Source organism: Dermacentor variabilis, chromosome 5 (assembly GCF_050947875.1).
Source record: "Dermacentor variabilis isolate Ectoservices chromosome 5, ASM5094787v1, whole genome shotgun sequence".
NCBI classification, from domain to species: domain Eukaryota; kingdom Metazoa; phylum Arthropoda; class Arachnida; order Ixodida; family Ixodidae; genus Dermacentor; species Dermacentor variabilis.
In genome coordinates this window covers 104064892-104083235 of record NC_134572.1, presented here as the reverse complement: position 1 = coordinate 104083235, position 18344 = coordinate 104064892, and the positions used below count along the sequence as shown (strand labels likewise).

Here is an 18344-nt window from a genome sequence, read left to right as displayed (position 1 = left end):
TATATATATATATATATATATATATATATATATATATATATATATATATATATATATTCTTTTCGACTGTAATGTGCTTTGCTGTTGTGCGCTGCATTCAGGGAAGTGTGAATTTGTCCAAGGGTATTGCGACCTAATCAGGCAGCAAACTATTGGCTTTAGCCGCATTCCTCGAAAACGCTGTACGGTGCGTCTCAATATGATCACTAAATAAATAAATAAATAAATAAATAAATAAATAAATCATTTGCACACTGAATGACGGACAATTTGCTGTCAATACAAATGCTGTATTTTATGGTATAAGTAATCTTGCGGTGTGAAAAGCGTGAGTTGTAGTGGTACTGCTGCTTCCTGTTTCCCTAACGTTCAAGGCGACCAATAAAAGGCAATAAACGAAGAGAAAATGAATACATCACCCATTCATGACCACTTCGAAAGATATGGCGCATTTGGAGAAGTTTGCTGTTGACTTTGCCGAGCAGGAGACAGCAGGGAATTTTGCTGGCACGTAGACGTGCGAAACATTGTGCTACACTGACCACTACTTCGGGGATCGACCAGGAGCGTTTAAGTAAAAGTACGGGCTTGTAACTAAGCTACTATTCAGTCACTGCCTTCATGCAGGAATGGCTCACGACTAAGACGCTTAAATTTCTTGGAGTTCTTTGCAATATTTTCTTGGTACATTCAGTTTGTTTCGATCAAATAAAACTAGTATCGAGGAACGTATGAAGAAGCGAGTCCCATGATCTCAGAAATTACAGGCCTCTGGTAAAACTTCAGCGGGAGGCATTTGAAGATGCCTGAAGAGCAGCAACTTTTAAAGAACCACAGAAACAGGGGTACTGAAGAAAAGACTTTGCCATGGAGCAAGCACCCTGACGAATATAAACAAAGTCTAGTTATTTCCCTGATGAAAATCTTTCATTTTTTTCATTTTGTTACCTTAATTACGCGCTCACGAGGGGTGTTACATAAGGGGTAGGTATACGCACGCGCGCACACGCACACACACTGAATTACCAAACGAATCAGAGCACACGACGCTGCTCGAAAAAAAAAAAAAAGTTCGGCAGCAACACGTGAAGGCCAAAGCCTACTGCACACTTGGCAATGCAGCGTCTCGCATCGTCGCGTTTTTGCTTTCGCAGTTCGCCTTTTTCAGATCGTTTTCGATGCTTAGCTGCGCCTTCGCACGATTGTAAAGCGGGGTCAGACTCGCGCCAATGGTGTCTCTCCTCGACTTTACGTTGCATTCTCTCAGCAGGGGATTGAAACGCATGCTGTTCGGTGTGTTGTATAGGTGATTTCAATGAATGTATTAGCGTTTCGCTTCACTTTGCTGAGTGCTTGTGGCCTCAGCGTTATGGGGTTATGAGCCATTGAGAAGGTCCTCTGTTTTTTGTTTGTTTGTTTGACTACTCGACTTGACGCCGTGTTTCTGTACGTTGTAGGCGTGCTTGCAATGAATATATGCACTGCACGCTTCACTTTGCTGAATGGTTGTAGCCTTTGCATTACAAGAGGCTTGAGCCAGTGCGTTTATTGATCCCTTGGGGGGGGGGGGGGGAGTTGTATGAGCCATTGCTGATGATGATAGTATTTGCACCATTGAAACGGACGACGTGTTTTTTTTTTCCTTTGATCTATTGGTGGTATGAGCCACTTGAGGCTTTCGCATTAGAATAAAGGACTAAAAGTTGTTGTGCGGGCATGTGGACAAGAAACCTTAAGTGGGTGACCGATGCGATAAGTGTGAAGGGTGTGCGATGTTGAGTGCGCTGTTGATAGCAGAGTAAAACAATTTGTGAACTAAGAACAAGCTAGCAGCGCGAAAACGGGAGGAAAGGGGCGATAGGTCACCCTGGGCTTTTAATGATGAAACGCTGATCCCGGAAGAATACGACGAGTGAATCAATCTGGCAACACGATTTAAAACGGGTTCTAGTGCATCGGCGAGTTATGACTGATGTGGATCCCATACTGCGGATCCATAATGCAGTTTTTATCGAACCAGTGTTGTGTATTCAAGCAGTTTTACATGCTGTGGTGCGTGGCGCAAATGACATTCGAGAATCTAAGATATTGGTTAGCTGATGAAGTAATGTTAGCAATGTGCATGCGCCACGACAGCTACATAGAGGAAGGTACATAGTCAATATGTATGTTAGAAACTGTTAGAGAAAACGATGGGTTGGACAGCGAGCAATTGAGGTTATTTTAGACTTGCTAGGATTAATTGTCATGATGCATTTATCGAGCCAATCCTGCACGAAGTTATGATCGGATTGACGGACAAGCTCACATTGGCTCCAGCGACATTTCTTTTTCGACTACTGGTAATTATTTCAACTCCCCGCATTCCTGCGAGCTTTTATCTCGTTTGGATTTATGGCACGAACAGAAACAAAGGAAATTTGTGTCTCAACACAAATGCATGTGTCAGATGTAGGATTGGCAGCTATTCTAGGGAGGAAAGCATCAGTTTTAGTAAATACGAGCCACAAGCGATACAACATGGTCTGTTCACGTCACGGTAACCCGGGCGGCAGATGTAGTTAAGAACGAAGAAAAAACGTTGATTGCCTGCAGTGAAGCAAATTTCCGATAGGACGCTCTGTCTTTATTTTGTGCAGTTCCCAACTCTGACGATGCCTACGTTGCTACTGAATGCTCCGGCACGGAGAAGGACGCCAAGAGGCGACTCTACCTCACTGTGGCGACAGCGTACATGGCGTCCATTTCGTTTGGCTACTCTTGCACCTACTCCTCGCCCGCTTTGCCGGACATCCGCAAGAGCATCGAGTTCTCAGCCTCTGACAGTGGCTGGTTCGGTTCTCTCGTCACCCTCGGAGCTGTGTTCGGTGGACTCGCTGGTGGTGAGAATGCGCTTTTCAGTTTTGCGAAATTCAAAACCCATAAAAAAGGGCAATCTAATGGGAAAGCTATTAGACATAGGCTAGTATCATACACTTATGAAAGCCTACCGCATGATGTCTCGGACACCTCAAATAAGTTTCGCGGTCGTACTAAGCTAGGTTTCGCGTTCACCCTAAGCTAGGTTTCGCGGTCACCCTAAGCTAGGTTTCGCGGTCACCCTAAGCTAGGTTTCGCGGTCACCCTAAGCTAGGTTTCGCGGTCACCCTAAGCTAGGTTTCGCGGTCACCCTAAGCTAGGTTTCGCGGTCACCCTAAGCTAGGTTTCGCGGTCACCCTAAGCTAGGTTTCGCGGTCACCCTAAGCTAGGTTTCGCGGTCACCCTAAGCTAGGTTTCGCGGTCACCCTAAGCTAGGTTTCGCGGTCACCCTAAGCTAGGTTTCGCGGTCACCCTAAGCTAGGTTTCGCGGTCACCCTAAGCTAGGTTTCGCGGTCACCCTAAGCTAGGTTTCGCGGTCACCCTAAGCTAGGTTTCGCGGTCACCCTAAGCTAGGTTTCGCGGTCACCCTAAGCTAGGTTTCGCGGTCACCCTAAGCTAGGTTTCGCGGTCACCCTAAGCTAGGTTTCGCGGTCACCCTAAGCTAGGTTTCGCGGTCACCCTAAGCTAGGTTTCGCGGTCACCCTAAGCTAGGTTTCGCGGTCACCCTAAGCTAGGTTTCGCGGTCACCCTAAGCTAGGTTTCGCGGTCACCCTAAGCTAGGTTTCGCGGTCACCCTAAGCTAGGTTTCGCGGTGACTTCATACAACATTTTTAGGCTAGCGTTTTTATCGCTTTTCGTCTTATATTGTATTTGGCTCCCATGACGGAGCGGGAAACATTAACTTAACATTAAACATTAACTGGCGGTGTTTTGTCTTCTTCGTTCATTAACATCTGGAATGTTCAGCGATGCGGAATTCTATATATAAGGCGCGCTACCTCGGACAGTTGTCCCGTAAAAACTTCCTCGATGCGCCACTGTAAGCACGCGTCGTCTTCCCGCATTATAGTATAGTATAAAGAATGCGTTGTGAAAAGTTTACAGCATTGCAGTGGACATCCCTTCAAAACTTCAGATTGTTGCAGTCAGCTGTGCAGCTTTAATTTCCGCGCATTTTTTTTTTTTATCTCAAATGCTGTATGGGAGCCTCAATCCATGGGTTATAAGTTTAGATAGGAGATTGTGTCTGACCTGCAGAATAATCGTCTCAGAAAGCAAACTTCTCTGCACTTCATTTCTCCGGATGACCACCTCAGCCTGTTTCGCTACTTATGTTGCTTATTACCGCATACTAAGTAAACACCGAAAAGCTACCTAAAACAACGTAGTCTCTTGCGAAAGGAAAAGCGCTCGCGTTCCAGTGCTTGACGTAGACACACTGCTAAGGTGCAATTGCACAACGCTATTGGCTAGGAGCTACAAGAGGTTGCTGCATGGCAGTGATTTAAACGGATGTTATTGCGCGTTATTTTTCTCACACGCTGACGCCGCTGCAGCAAAAGCAGGTACAATCTCCGCAGGTGCGTGATCTTCATGCATAAGCACATGCGTTCGCGATGTATCCAAGGATACCACATGTATGCATCTCGCAGCACTTTCTGCGAGAGTCCGACAAAAGCAAGACGCGAAGCGCAACGCACTTCCCTCAAAGTATACCAGGCGCTGGTCTAGTACTGCAGGGCATTTTGTCATGAAGCACTAGGTGGTAAATTAAACAGGAAGATCGTGCGTCGAATTGCGCTTCTTGTATATGGCCTTCTGCAGCAAATGTTAACAAAACGGGGATTTCTTCCTTGCCTGCAAGCCTCACCGTAAACGAATGTGCTAATTGAGGTGCTCTCAACCTATGCCAATAATACTTTACTGCCTAATGTAACGTCATTACTGGAACTGTGTTTAGAAAACTTAAATTTCAGGAAGGAACGAAAAAATTAGTCAATATTTTGTAAGCACGAACGCATAAACACAGTGCGACAATAGTAATCACAGAAATTACGTATGCATTTTCCTTGTGTAATATTGAGCTCAACGTCATATATCAGTGGCTGGGGCAACGACAGTAGGAGGAACGTTTTATTTCTTATAAAAGCTTAAAACAAATTTCTTGTGAAACATTTTTCAAGAGCATTTTTCTTCTCGGACACATCGTCATGCATTGTTCTCAACTCAGAAACGGAAGGGACTGTTGCTATATCTCGCCTTGTGCCTGGAAAGAAAAAAAGAACCTACTAACTGCCGTTGCTGCGTGGCTGCGCACTTGTGCTAGGTGGTCGTGGGTTCGGTTACCCTGCGGAAAGATAGTTGAAAGAAAAAAATGCGCTCACGTATTGAGCTTTGCGTAAAGGTTAAGGAACACCGTGTTTTAAAAATTTTATCCCCCCTCCTTCCCCATCGGGACATAAAATCGTGTGACTAGAACACAAGACCCCGAAATAATATAGTTCGGCAATTTAGGGAAGCATGTTTAGTATGCACAGATTTTATAGCTGTCAAGTGAATAAACTTCTTTTTGCTCGCTATTGTTGCTACCTGCTGCTCGCGCTGTAAAGCCAGCATTACGTCAGAGACAACGAGACGGGAACGCTGCATCAATCATAAAAGGCCGCGAGGACCCTTTCGGCTAGCGAACAACAACAGCGCTGCCACTTGTTCGCATGCTCTTCCACGTGCCGGTCTTTCCGACAGTTCTGAAGGACATTAAATCCACACGCGTAAAAAAACTACTTAAGGTGTGTGCGCTTTCGATGCAGGGCAGAAAACTTTCAGGGCAGTCATTGCGGTGGGGCACTAAACTCGAGAGGTGGGAAATGCAATGCGGCAGGGAAAACAATGCTTAGCACATTCCTCTTAAATCAACTACAGTCGGTTTCCAGCTATCGAAGGAGCTGATGGAATGTTCGAACACCTTCGAGGACGGCGTTCTTCAATAAGCGGCAAAGCTGCATTCCTCGAAATATTACTTCAGTCAAGTGAACTGAACTAAAATTTACCTCAGCTTTGACACGTACGGAAGCTTTCCTCGGTTATCACTTGCCCGCAAGCGTGAAACAGGCCGAAGATTTGGGTCTGTTGGTTGAGTATCAATTAAGGGCTGCACGGCGTTCAGCCGAAGTGGTACAATACGACCAGCAACTAACTCCGAGACACAGGATCACAATTTAACATTCATTCATGGCGTGTGACACCGCATAAAAAACTTGGCTGACACATACATTTGCGTGTGATGATTTCTGCATCTCACTAGTTGCTAGAGTTACGTAAAACAAAAAAAGGACCGTCGCTGACCAGGAACGAAGCGGTTGCCAAACTAAACATCGTAAGCCACACGTCACATGCGCAGAGGACGTTGCTTTTAGATCCAGCTTTCGTGCAAGGATCATATGCGTGAGCTTGAGCTTTAGGTGAAGCGATGCTAGTAAGGGCACCTGGGTGCACACTGCAAACAGTGCGGCTGTACAAGCAAGTTTGATTGGTGCCCACTTCTAGGCAATACTAACGCTAGAGCAGCGGATATTATCGTACAATCTAGAGATGTTACGTTGCAGCACCAAATGCGTCTACGTACGTGCGATTGTTGTATCTGAGAAGCAATTGAAGTTTTTAGACATGTAACGTGGAAGTTTTCTAACATAGCATGCGTATCATGTTGGCTTTACAGTATTTATTTGTTCCTATTTCGTATAGATACGGCTCATATCACGTGGTATTATATTTCTTATTGGTTACCGTTTTTTTTAAATTGTGGTTGTTCTTGAAATTGAAAGTTCTTTTTTTGTCTTGTAGAAAATTGAAGTTAGCGCACTGTGTCGTTGACGTTTCCTTTCTGTCCTCGTCCACTGGCGATAAAAATGCTATGCAAGTTAGAGTGCTAACATACCCAGCATACAATCGTATCTCACTTCGTTAAGTAAATATTCAATCAAATGTTATCTTATTCGTGGAGAAAAGTTGATAATCTTGTTAACTTAGATTTAGAAGGCTGTCTGAATTGCGTAATCTTGTAGTTATCCCCATAAACATATCACGTTGCTAAGGGTGTAGTATTGTGATTTTCACCCTCAGTAAGTGTTTTTATCACACGCAAAACGCCCATTTTCGGGGCACTAAGGGCTTGTGGTATAGACACAAGAATACCCATAAGGATGTGAATTGGTTTACAGTGCACGACAGCAAGACGACAGCCAAAGACGACAGCCACAATGCTTATTGCGCTAGCACACTCCAAGATACCTCATAATGCCCTGGATGTCCTAATGGTACGAAAAATATACTACATGCCCACTAAACAAAGCATAAATCCAGGTGTTTACGGAGACAGGTTCATACGTAGCTCCCCAGCAAGACCATCAAAGTACAATCTAAAGGTTATAGCACATTGCATTCAGTTCGTGAACATGTTCATTGGTGCGCGAAATAGTTAATGCGGTGGTCGAGCTTATACAGGCCATGTCTGTCGCCATATGTTAGGAAATGCTCAAATAAGTACGGGGTCAAGAATCATGTGACCCTGCAGACTTAAGAAACGCACACGTCCATGCGCAGCTGCACCATCGAATCCCACACTCCTTACAGCAACAAAGTTCTTGACTTTCGTCTTCTCCTCCTTGTTACCTGATTGTGCAGGTCAGCTGGTGAACCTGATTGGTCGACGTGGCGCACTCTTCGCAGCCGCAGTGTGGTTCATGGCCGGCTGGCTATGCATCATGTTCGCGCCGTCCACGGCGCTGCTGTTCGTGGGCCGAGCGCTGACCGGCGTCGCCGTCGGCATAACTGCCCTGACCGTCGCCGTTTTCATCTCCGAGATCAGTCCCGCGAACATACGCGGTCTACTCAACACGGGTGCCAATGCGATCCTCTCCGTCGGAACCTTGCTCACTTTCTTCCTGGGCAAGTTCCTCTCGTACCGCTGGCTGGCTGCCTTCTGCCTCGCGCCCAGCGTCATCATGGCGCTCGCGCTCTTCTGGGTGCACGAGTCGCCCCACTGGCTGCTTCAGAAGGGACGCCGCAAGGCCGCCATCGCTGCGCTGCACTTCTACCACGGTCCCAAGATTGCCGAGGAACTAAGTGCGCTCGACGCGAACCTGGCCAACCAGCAGCCTTTCACCCTCGTGGACGTAACTATGCCGTACTTCTACAAGCCGTTCTTCTGCACGCTTTTGCCGATGTTCATGCAGCAGGCGTCCGCCGTCTGCGTCATTCTCTTCTACGCGCAGGACATATTCGAAGCTGCCGGAACGTCCATTTCTGCTGCCGACTGCACCATCATTGTTGGCGCCCTCCAAGTAGTCGTACTTTTCGTCGCCACAGTGCTCACCGACCGACTGGGACGCAAAGCGCTCCTCATCGTCTCTGCTGTGGGATCCAGTGCTAGCCTTGCCCTCCTGGGCATTTCCTTCCACCTGAAAGCGACTCGTGGACAAGAGTTTCTGGACTCCTTCGGTTGGTTGCCCCTGCTTGCCGTCGCCATCTATTTCGTAATGTACGCCATCGGTCTCGGTCCGCTGCCCTGGGTGCTGTTGGGAGAAATGATTCCACTTAGGGCCAGAGGCTTTGCTACGGGTGTCTCCACGGCGTTCCTTTTTGCACTAGCCTTTCTGGTCACCAAGTGCTACGACGATCTAGTGAAGCTCATGACTGCGGCGGGAACGTACTGGATGTTTGCGGGACTTCTGGCCGGCTCGCTTATTTTGTTTATATTTATTGTGCCAGAAACTAAAGGCAAGAGTCTAGAAGAAATAGAGCTCATATTCGGCAAGACCGACTCCTCTGCCTCTCTCGACACCATGGACAAAGACGTCGAAATGACTGTGAATTGAAAAAGTTCCAAGAAACTCCAATTCCTGCTGCGAAGGACAGTCAGTGTGACACTTCAGCGCATATGGCGCACAACCGAGTGTTCTGCAAAGGTGCCAAAAATGCCTAATTTTTTAGGTGACTTTTGCGTGTGCAAAACCTTCACCTTTGAGTGATTTAGTAACGGTGGCATGAACGTGGTATATCATTTATTCTTCCTTGCTTGCATTTACGAAATTGTGTGCATGATTGTTACTCCATTGTTGAGGGTAGTTATTCAGTGAGCACGTTTTAGTGCGCCATCAATCATTTTAAAAACGGCTGCAGGCTTTTGAGATGTGGCGAACCACGTTAAGTAAACATGTTTACCGGGAAATACATATTCAGATGGCCGAAAAGCGCGTCGACAACAAATAGATAGATTTATTTATTTATTACGTGCCCTTGACCAGGACGTTATTCCCAGTGAGTTTACACAAAAGAAAGTATGACCTTCCCGATAATACTTATTGTTCTAACTTCGCTTGTGAATTTGATATTGAAGAGAGACTTTCTGTCGGCACTGCCAAACAAGCAATAAGCCCTCTGGCTCCTTACAGCGACGAGATTCTTTGCTGAAAGTTGCGTGATCGCCATCACCAAAGCACCCAAAGCGGCACATCAATAGCAGAAGGTAGCGTATCGCTTTTTGTATGAGGCGCAATTCCTCAGTCATATGTGGCAGAAGATGTATGTACGAGTCATTATGAGAGTGATTATTATTATGAAAGTCAAGTTATCTGAATGATTATTTTAGAGCAGTATGAAGAGATACGGCTGCAAAAGCGATCTTATAAGCCGATTAGCCACCAGCCATTGAACACGGCGGACACAAGCCGTGGCATTAGCGACAAATCAGCATAAGTGCACTTAACGTACGCGATTCTTTTCGCCCTAACAGGGCTTACCTTCTAATGCAAACTTGCTTTTGTTAACACTAGCTATGAAGCGCCAATGTTGCCATCAGTTCAAGTAAGCTGGAATCGCGCTCTAGTTAGGATTCACTCAACTGTGTACGTCAGAAGACTGCAACGCTTCTGTAAAGGGTATAGCTTTTGACGTACGCCTGGTTTCAGCGAAGTCCATAAAGGAGCACGTGTTGCTAGCACTTAAGTTGTTTATATATGAATTTACTCGGCAACAGTACTCGACTAGCTAGTCTGTCCATTTGTGCGAAGTATTTTATTTTGACTCGAGTTTGTATGTTGGACAGTAGGTGTACTAAAAGGGGTAACATAATATATGTAGAGGCGGATTACGTTATATTTTATCTTATTTTATATTGTAATTCATGGTTTACATCTCATTCTTCTCTGCGTTCTTCTATTCATTACAGTTTTTTTCTGCGCTGAGCGTCTTTAGGCTCAGATTGTACAGTATTCAAATATCGTTCTTATACTTACAGACAAGTATTACACGGTTGTGTGTATATATGTATAGCTGGCACTTTCTTTAACGGAAAGCAGGGCTTTTGAATTGTGGGATAAAGGTTCTTTAAAACAATTGATGTCCGCACAATTGTGAAGCGGTCGTGTGCATAGTTACTGCATACGTCACTCCGAAAAGTGCAAGTCGCCTAAATGATGCAGTCGTGTTGCAAGTTATCGATGATTTATTACGTAAATCATGAAAATCATACGATGTTAACAGATGGCTGAAGCATTTTATTTTATTTCAATCCTATTTTTCTACACTATACATCCCCCCTCCACCGAAAAAAGGGGTTTCACATTATGCACAGGAATGAACAATCAATCAGCACCGAGCGAGTTCAAGCATAACGGAAATCAGTGAGTGAATAGACTGCCCAGTGGCACAGCCACAAAGCCCACGTGCCCCATTGTTAAGCAATAGTTTTTATGTCACTAAAGCGGCGCGCCTGCAAAACTGTTACATCGCGCGTGGTTTATTTTACCTTGGCTCAGTGATATGAATAAACATGTCGTATTTTGATACCTGGCCGTACTTACTCCTTCGCTTTTTTTATGCTGCTTTGGAACCGTAGTACAAGGTTGCCACGAAAACTCGCCCTTGATGATCGTATCTCACGGGAAACTCCCGTGGGCTGCCTGTGAGCCGACTCGACAAGAGAGCGAGCGAAGAAAAAGGACAGGAAAATGTATCCCGATTCGACAAAAAGTTGGCTGGCCGACCGGCTGAAATCTCGCCGTAAACCTTGCGGAAAGACTGCATCATCATGTCTCTGGACTACTTTTTGAGCTTGTCTGGACCACCACAGGCTGACGCAGGTCCACCCTCTCGGCATGATGCAGATAAGCGCTAGTGCACCAAGCAGCTGGTGCACCGTCAGCGGTGAGAGAAAAGCAACTCTAGTGGAAGGTATTGTCGTCTCAACTCGACTGTGTAGGAGCTGATGTAGTGTCAAGTGCTCACCACACACACCGGTCTTCCGTGTGCTGACTCGGACCTATGCCAGAAAATTTTCTAATGTCGACGCCCAAGTGATCCTTTTTGTGTGTGTATTACTCAGCTGCGTTTCTCCTCTCTTGGCAGCTATAGGTAAGTAAATTAAATTTAATTGTGGGATATAACGTCCCGGAACTGGCCCAGTGCTTTATCAGGAACGCCGTAGTTAAGGGTTCCGTAATAAATATGCCCACGTACGTGTCTTTAACCGGCACATTTCCAATGTGAGTTTCTGTGTTTCACCCTTGTTCAAATGCGCAATCAAACCCGTAATCTCATGCTCGGCAGTACACAGCATGATAGCCTCAGAACCACTGCGGCTGGAATATGTGCAATTCCCCCACCTACACTTTGTGGCCGAACTTAAGACAGTGGCTGGGTTCTAAGCGGAAAATTAAATATTTCTGTCTTCAAAGTTCTCATGCCTAAATACACTGTCATTTGAAAACAACAAAACCGCCTTCTGTAGCTTCGGGCATGCTACAAAGATGGCTGTCAATTCTCCAAACTAACGAAGCCTGTTCGCCAAGCCCCAATTTAGCTGCCTAGGTGTGAGTACACAAAAGCTCAAGAGATCGTTTCTGCAGGCATGTGTCATGTTTGTGTACTACTATAATGGCCGGCGTCTCTGTAAGACTGATGAATAATTTCATTCGTTGAAATGAACACCACGTATTAAAAGGAGGTGCACTGGTCTGATAAACAGTAATGCTGCCACCTACAATGCTTCACTTCAAATCGCTTCGTGGACACTTTATTTATTTTGATTTTCTACTTGTAAATGAAATCGCAATACAATATAGTTTACGCTCACTCAATAACACATCTCCACTATTATGGAGGTAGCTGTGCGAGACCGCAGTGTTTGTAATATGACTGTAGAAGCAACCGGCAGAGTGCACTAAAATTTGAGCGTGGTTCCCAAATCTCTTAGCTCGCGAAGGACTTCTGAAGCACTGCGCAGCGCGAACAACACATCTTCGCATTGCCAATGATGCACATTTAAACATTCAACATTTAAACATTTAAACATTAAAACAGTGTCATATGCATTGTAATACAGCTGCACTAACTTCACTGGAAAGCGCTGCAATTTCACATAGATTGCTTTCTCGGCTAAAAGAAATGTTTGCGCCTATTTGCGGGATGAATAAAATCATTTCGGAAAATGGGTCTTTTGAGAAAAAAAAAGGTAACGCTATAGCCTAGTGAAATTTAATTGAAGGCAGGTCCACTAACTTCACTGGAAAGCGCTGCAAGTTCACATTGATTGCTTTCTCAGCTAAAGCGAGTGTTTCCGGCTATTTCCGGTATCAATAAACTGATTTCGCAAAATGGATCTTCTGAGAAAACAAAGGTAAGACTGTAGCCTTGTGAAATTTATTTGAAGACAGATGCACTAACTTCACTGGAAAGCGCTGCAACTTCACATCGATTGCTTTCTCGGCTAAAACAATGGTTTGCGGCTATATACGCGATGAATTAATAGATTTCGCAAAATGGGCGTTTTGAGGAAGAAAGGTAAGGCTATAGCTCAGTGAAATTTAATTGAAGCAGATGCAGTAACTTCACTGGAAAGCGCTGCAACTTCACATCGATTACTTTCTCGGCTAAAACAAGTGTTCGCTCCCATTTACGGGATCAATAAACTGATTTCGCAAAATGGCCGTCTTGAGAAAAAAAGGTAAGGCTATATATCGCCCAGAAATTTACTTGAAGGCAGATGCACTAACTTCATTGGAAAGCGCTGCAACTTCACATCGATTGCTTTCTCGGCTAAAACAAGTGTTTACGCCTTTACGTGATGAATAAAATAATCTCGCAAAATGGACGTTTTCTTTTGAAAAAAAAAGGTAATGCTATAACCCAGTGAAATTTAATTGAAGACAGATGCACTAACTTCACTAGAAAGGGCTGCAGCTTCACATCGATTGCTTTCTCGGCAAAAAAAAAGTGTTTGCGTCCATTTACGGGATGAATAAACTGATTTCGCAAAATGGGCCTTTTGAGAAAAAAAGGTAAGGCTATAGCCCAGTGAAATTTAATTGAAGACAGATCCACTAACGTCCCTTGAAAGTGCTGCAACTTTACATCGATTCCTTTCTCGGTTAAAATAGGTGTTTGTGCCCATTTGAGGGATGAGTAAACTGATTTCGCAAAATGGCTGTTTTCAGGGAAAAGGTAAGGCTATAGCCCAGCGAAATTTAATTGAAGACAGATAGATTAACTTCACTGGAAAGTGCTGCAACTTCACATCGATTTCTTTCTCGGTTAAAACAAGTGTTTGTGCCTATTTCCAGGATGAATAAACTGATTTCGAAAAATGAGTGTTCTGAGAAAAAAAAGTTCAGGCCCAGTGAAATTTATTTCAAGACAGATCCCATAACTTCACCAGAAAGCGCTGCAACTTCACATCGATTGCTTTCCCGGTTCAAAACAAGTGTTCGTGCCTATTTACGGGATGAATAAACTGATTTTGCAAAATGGGCGTTTTGAGGAAAAAAAAGCTAAGGCTATAGCCCAGTGCAAGTTCATTGAAGACAGATCTAGTAACTTCACTCGGAAGCGCTCCAACTTCACATCGGGAGCTTTCTCTGTTAAAACAAGTGTTTGCGCCCACTTACGCGATGAATAAACTGATTTTGCAAAATGGGCGTTTTGAGAAAAGAAGATAAGGCTACAGCCCAGTGAAATTTCGTTGAAAACAAATCCACTAACTTAACTGGAAAGCGCTACAACTACACACCGTTTGCTTTCTCGGCTAAAACAAATGTTTGCGCCTATTTACGCGAAAAATAAACTGATTTCGCAAAATGGGTGTTTTGAGAAAAAAGGGTAAGGCTATAAGCCCATTAAAATGTAATTGAAGACAGATCCACTAACTTCACTAGAAAGTGCTGCAACTTCACATCGCTTGCTTTCTCGGTTAAAGGAAGTGTTTGCGCCCATTTGCGGGATGAATAAACTGATTTTGCAAAATGGGCGTTTTGAGAAAAAAAGTTAAGGCTATAGACCAGTGAAATTTAATTGAAGACAGATCCACTGACTTCACTGGAAAGTGCTGCAACTTCACATCGATTGGTTTCTCAGTTAAAACAAGTGTTTCCGCCTATTTACGGGATGAATAAACTGATTTTGAAAAATGGGTGTTTTGAGACAAAAAGGTAAGGCCATAGCCCAGTGAAATTTAATTGAAAATAGATCCACTGACTTCACTGGAAAGTGCTGCAACTTCACATCGATTGCTTTCTCGGTTAAAACAAGCGTTTCTGCCTATTTACGGGATGAATAAACTGATTTTGCAAAATGGGCGTTTTGAGAAAAAAAGGGGAAGGCTATAGCCCAGTGAAATTTATTGAAGACAGATCTATTGACTTCACTGGAAAGTGCTGCAACTTCACATCGATTGCTTTCCCGGTTAAAACAAGCGTTTCTGCCTATTTACGGGATGAATAAACTGATTTCACAAAATGGGTGTTTTGAGAAAAAAGGGTAAGGCTATAGCAAATTGAAATTTAATTGAAGACAGATCCACTAACTTCACTAGAAAGTGCTGCAACTTCACATCGATTGCTTTCTCGGTTAAAGCAAGAGTTTGCGCCCATTTGCGGGATGAATAAACTGATTTTGCAAAATGGGCGTTTTGAGAAAAAAAGTTAAGGCTATAGACCAGTGAAATTTAATTGAAGACAGATCCACTGACTTCACTGGAAAGTGCTGCAATTTCACATCGAATACTTTCTCGGTTAAAACAAGTGTTTCCGCCTATTTACGGGGTGAATAAGCTGATTTCGCAAAATGGGTGTTTTCAGAAAAAAAAGTAAGGCTATAGTCCAGTGAAATTTAATTGAAGACAGATTCACTGACTTCCCTGGAAAGTGCTGCAACTTCACATCGATTGCTTTCTCGGTTAAAACAAGTGTTTCCGCCTATTTACGGGATGAATAAACTGATTTTGCAAAATGGGCGTTTTGAGAAAAAAAGGGAAGGCTATAGCCCAGTGAAATTTAAGTTAAGACAGATCCACTAACTTTACTGGTAAGTGCTGCAACTTCACATCGACTGCTTTCTCGGCTAAAACAAGTGTTTGCGCCTATTTACGTGATGAATAAATTGATTTCGCAAAATGGGTGTTTTGAGAAAAAAGGTAAGGCTATAGCCCAGTGAAATTTAAGTTAAGACCGACCCAGTAACTTCACTGGTAAGTGCTGCAACTTCACATCGACTGCTTTCTCGGCTAAAACAAGTGTTTGCGCCTTTTTACGTGATGAATAAACTGATTTCGCAAAATGGGTGTTTCCAGAAAAAAAGTAAGGCTATAGCCCAGTGAAATTTATTGAAGACAGATCTACTGACTTCTCTGGAAAGTGCTGCAACTTCACATCGATTGCTTTCTCAGTTAAAACAAGCGTTTCCGCCTATTTACGGGATGAATAAACTGATTTTGAAAAATGGGTGTTTTGAGACAAAAAGGTAAGGCTATACCCCAGTGAAATTTAATTGAAAATAGATCCACTGACTTCAGTGGAAAGTGCTGCAACTTCACATCGATTACTTTCTCGGTTAAAACAAGTGTTTCCGCCTATTTACGGGGTGAATAAACTGATTTCGCAAAATGGGTGTTTTCAGAAAGAAAAGTAAGGCTATAGTCCAGTGAAATTTAATTGAAGACAGATCCACTGACTTCCCTGGAAAGTGCTGCAACTTCACATCGATTGCTTTCTCGGTTAAAACAAGTGTTTCCGCCTATTTACGGGATGAATAAACTGATTTCACAAAATGGGTGTTTTGAGAAAAAAGGGTAAGGCTATAGCAAATTGAAATTTAATTGAAGACAGATCCACTAACTTCACTAGAAAGTGCTGCAACTTCACATCGATTGCTTTCTCGGTTAAAGCAAGAGTTTGCGCCCATTTGCGGGATGAATAAACTGATTTTGCAAAATGGGCGTTTTGAGAAAAAAAGTTAAGGCTATAGACCAGTGAAATTTAATTGAAGACAGATCCACTGACTTCACTGGAAAGTGCTGCAATTTCACATCGATTACTTTCTCGGTTAAAACAAGTGTTTCCGCCTATTTACGGGGTGAATAAGCTGATTTCGCAAAATGGGTGTTTTCAGAAAAAAAAGTAAGGCTATAGTCCAGTGAAATTTAATTGAAGACAGATCCACTAACTTTACTGGTAAGTGCTGCAACTTCACATCGACTGCTTTCTCGGCTAAAACAAGTGTTTGCGCCTATTTACGTGATGAATAAATTGATTTCGCAAAATGGGTGTTTTGAGAAAAAAGGTAAGGCTATAGCCCAGTGAAATTTAAGTTAAGACAGACCCAGTAACTTCACTGGTAAGTGCTGGAACATCACATCGACTGCTTTCTCGGCTAAAACAAGTGTTTGCGCCTTTTTACGTGATGAATAAACTGATTTCGCAAAATGGGTGTTTCCAGAAAAAAAGGTAAGGCTATAGCCCAGTGAAATTTATTGAAGACAGATCTACTGACTTCTCTGGCAAGTGCTGCAACTTCACATCGATTGCTTTCTCAGTTAAAACAAGTGTTTCCGCCTATTTACGGGATGAATAAACTGATTTTGAAAAATGGGTGTTTTGAGACAAAAAGGTAAGGCTATAGCCCAGTGAAATTTAATTGAAAATAGATCCACTGACTTCACTGGAAAGTGCTGCAACTTCACATCGATTGCTTTCTCGGTAAAAACAAGTGTTTCCGCCTATTTACGGGATGAATAAACTGATTTTTCAAAATGGGCGTTTTGAGAAAAAAAGGGGAAGGCTATAGCCCAGTGAAATTTAAGTTAAGACAGATCCACTAACTTTACTGGTAAGTGCTGCAACTTCACATCGACTGCTTTCTCGGCTAAAACAAGTGTTTGCGCCTATTTACGTGATGAATAAACTGATTTCGCAAAATGGGTGTTTTGAGAAAAAAGGTAAGGCTATTGCCCAGTGAAATTTAAGTTAAGACAGACCCAGTAACTTCACTGGTAAGTGCTGCAACTTCACATCGACTGCTTTCTCGGCTAAAACAAGTGCTTGCGCCTAATTACGTGATGAATAAACTGATTTCGCAAAATGGGTGTTTCGAGAAAAAAAGGTAAGGCTATAGCCCAGTGAAATTTAATTGAAGACAGATGCACTAACTTAGCTGGAAAGCGCTGCAACTTCACATCGATTGCTTTCTCGGTTGAAACAAGTCTTTGTGCCTATTTACGGGATGAATAAACTGATTTCGCAAAATGGGTGTTTTGAGAAAAAAATGCTAAGGCTATAGCCCAGTGAAATTTAATTGAAAACAGATCCACTAACTTCACTGGAATGCGCTACAACTACACACCGTTTGCTTTCTCGGTTAAAACAAGTGTTTCCGCCTATTTACGGGAGGAATAAACTGATTTTGCAAAATGGGCGTTTTGAGAAAACAGGTAATACTATAGCCCATTGAAATTTAATTGAAGACAGATCCACTAACTTCACTAGAAAGTGCTGCAACTTCACATCGATTGCTTTCTCGGTTAAAGCAAGTGTTTGCGCCCATTTGTGGGATGAATAAACTGATTTTGCAAGATGGGCGTTTTGAGAAAAAAAGTTAAGGCTATAGACCAGTGAAATTTAATTGAAGACAGATCCACTGACTTCAATGGAAAGTGCTGCAACTTCACATCGATTACTTTCTCGGTTAAAACAAGTGTTTCCGCCTATTTACGGGGTGAATAAACTGATTTCGCAAAATGGGTGTTTTCAGAAAGAAAAGTAAGGCTATAGTCCAGTGAAATTTAATTGAAGACACATCCACTGACTTCCCTGGAAAGTGCTGCAACTTCACATCGATTGCTTTCTCGGTTAAAAGAAGTGTTTCCGCCTATTTACGGGATGAATAAACTGATTTTGAAAATGGGTGTTTTGAGACAAAAAGGTAAGGCTATAGCCCAGTGAAATTTAATTGAAAATAGATCCACTGACTTCACTGGAAAGGGCTGCAACTTCACATCGATTGCTTTCTCGGAAAAAACAAGTGCTTGCGCCTATTTACGGGATGAATAAACTGATTTTGCAAAATGGGCGTTTGGAGAAAAAAAGTTAAGGCTATAGACCAGTGAAATTTAATTGAAGACAGATCCACTGACTTCAATGGAAAGTGCTGCAACTTCA

At 43.3% G+C, this 18344-nt stretch overlaps 1 pseudogene; it reads left to right on the top strand.

Annotated features, from left to right (window-relative positions):
• LOC142583012 (facilitated trehalose transporter Tret1-like) overlaps positions 1 to 10704 on the top strand; it is an 85532-nt pseudogene extending 74828 nt beyond the window's left edge.
• Positions 10705 to 18344: the final 7640 nt, after the last annotated feature.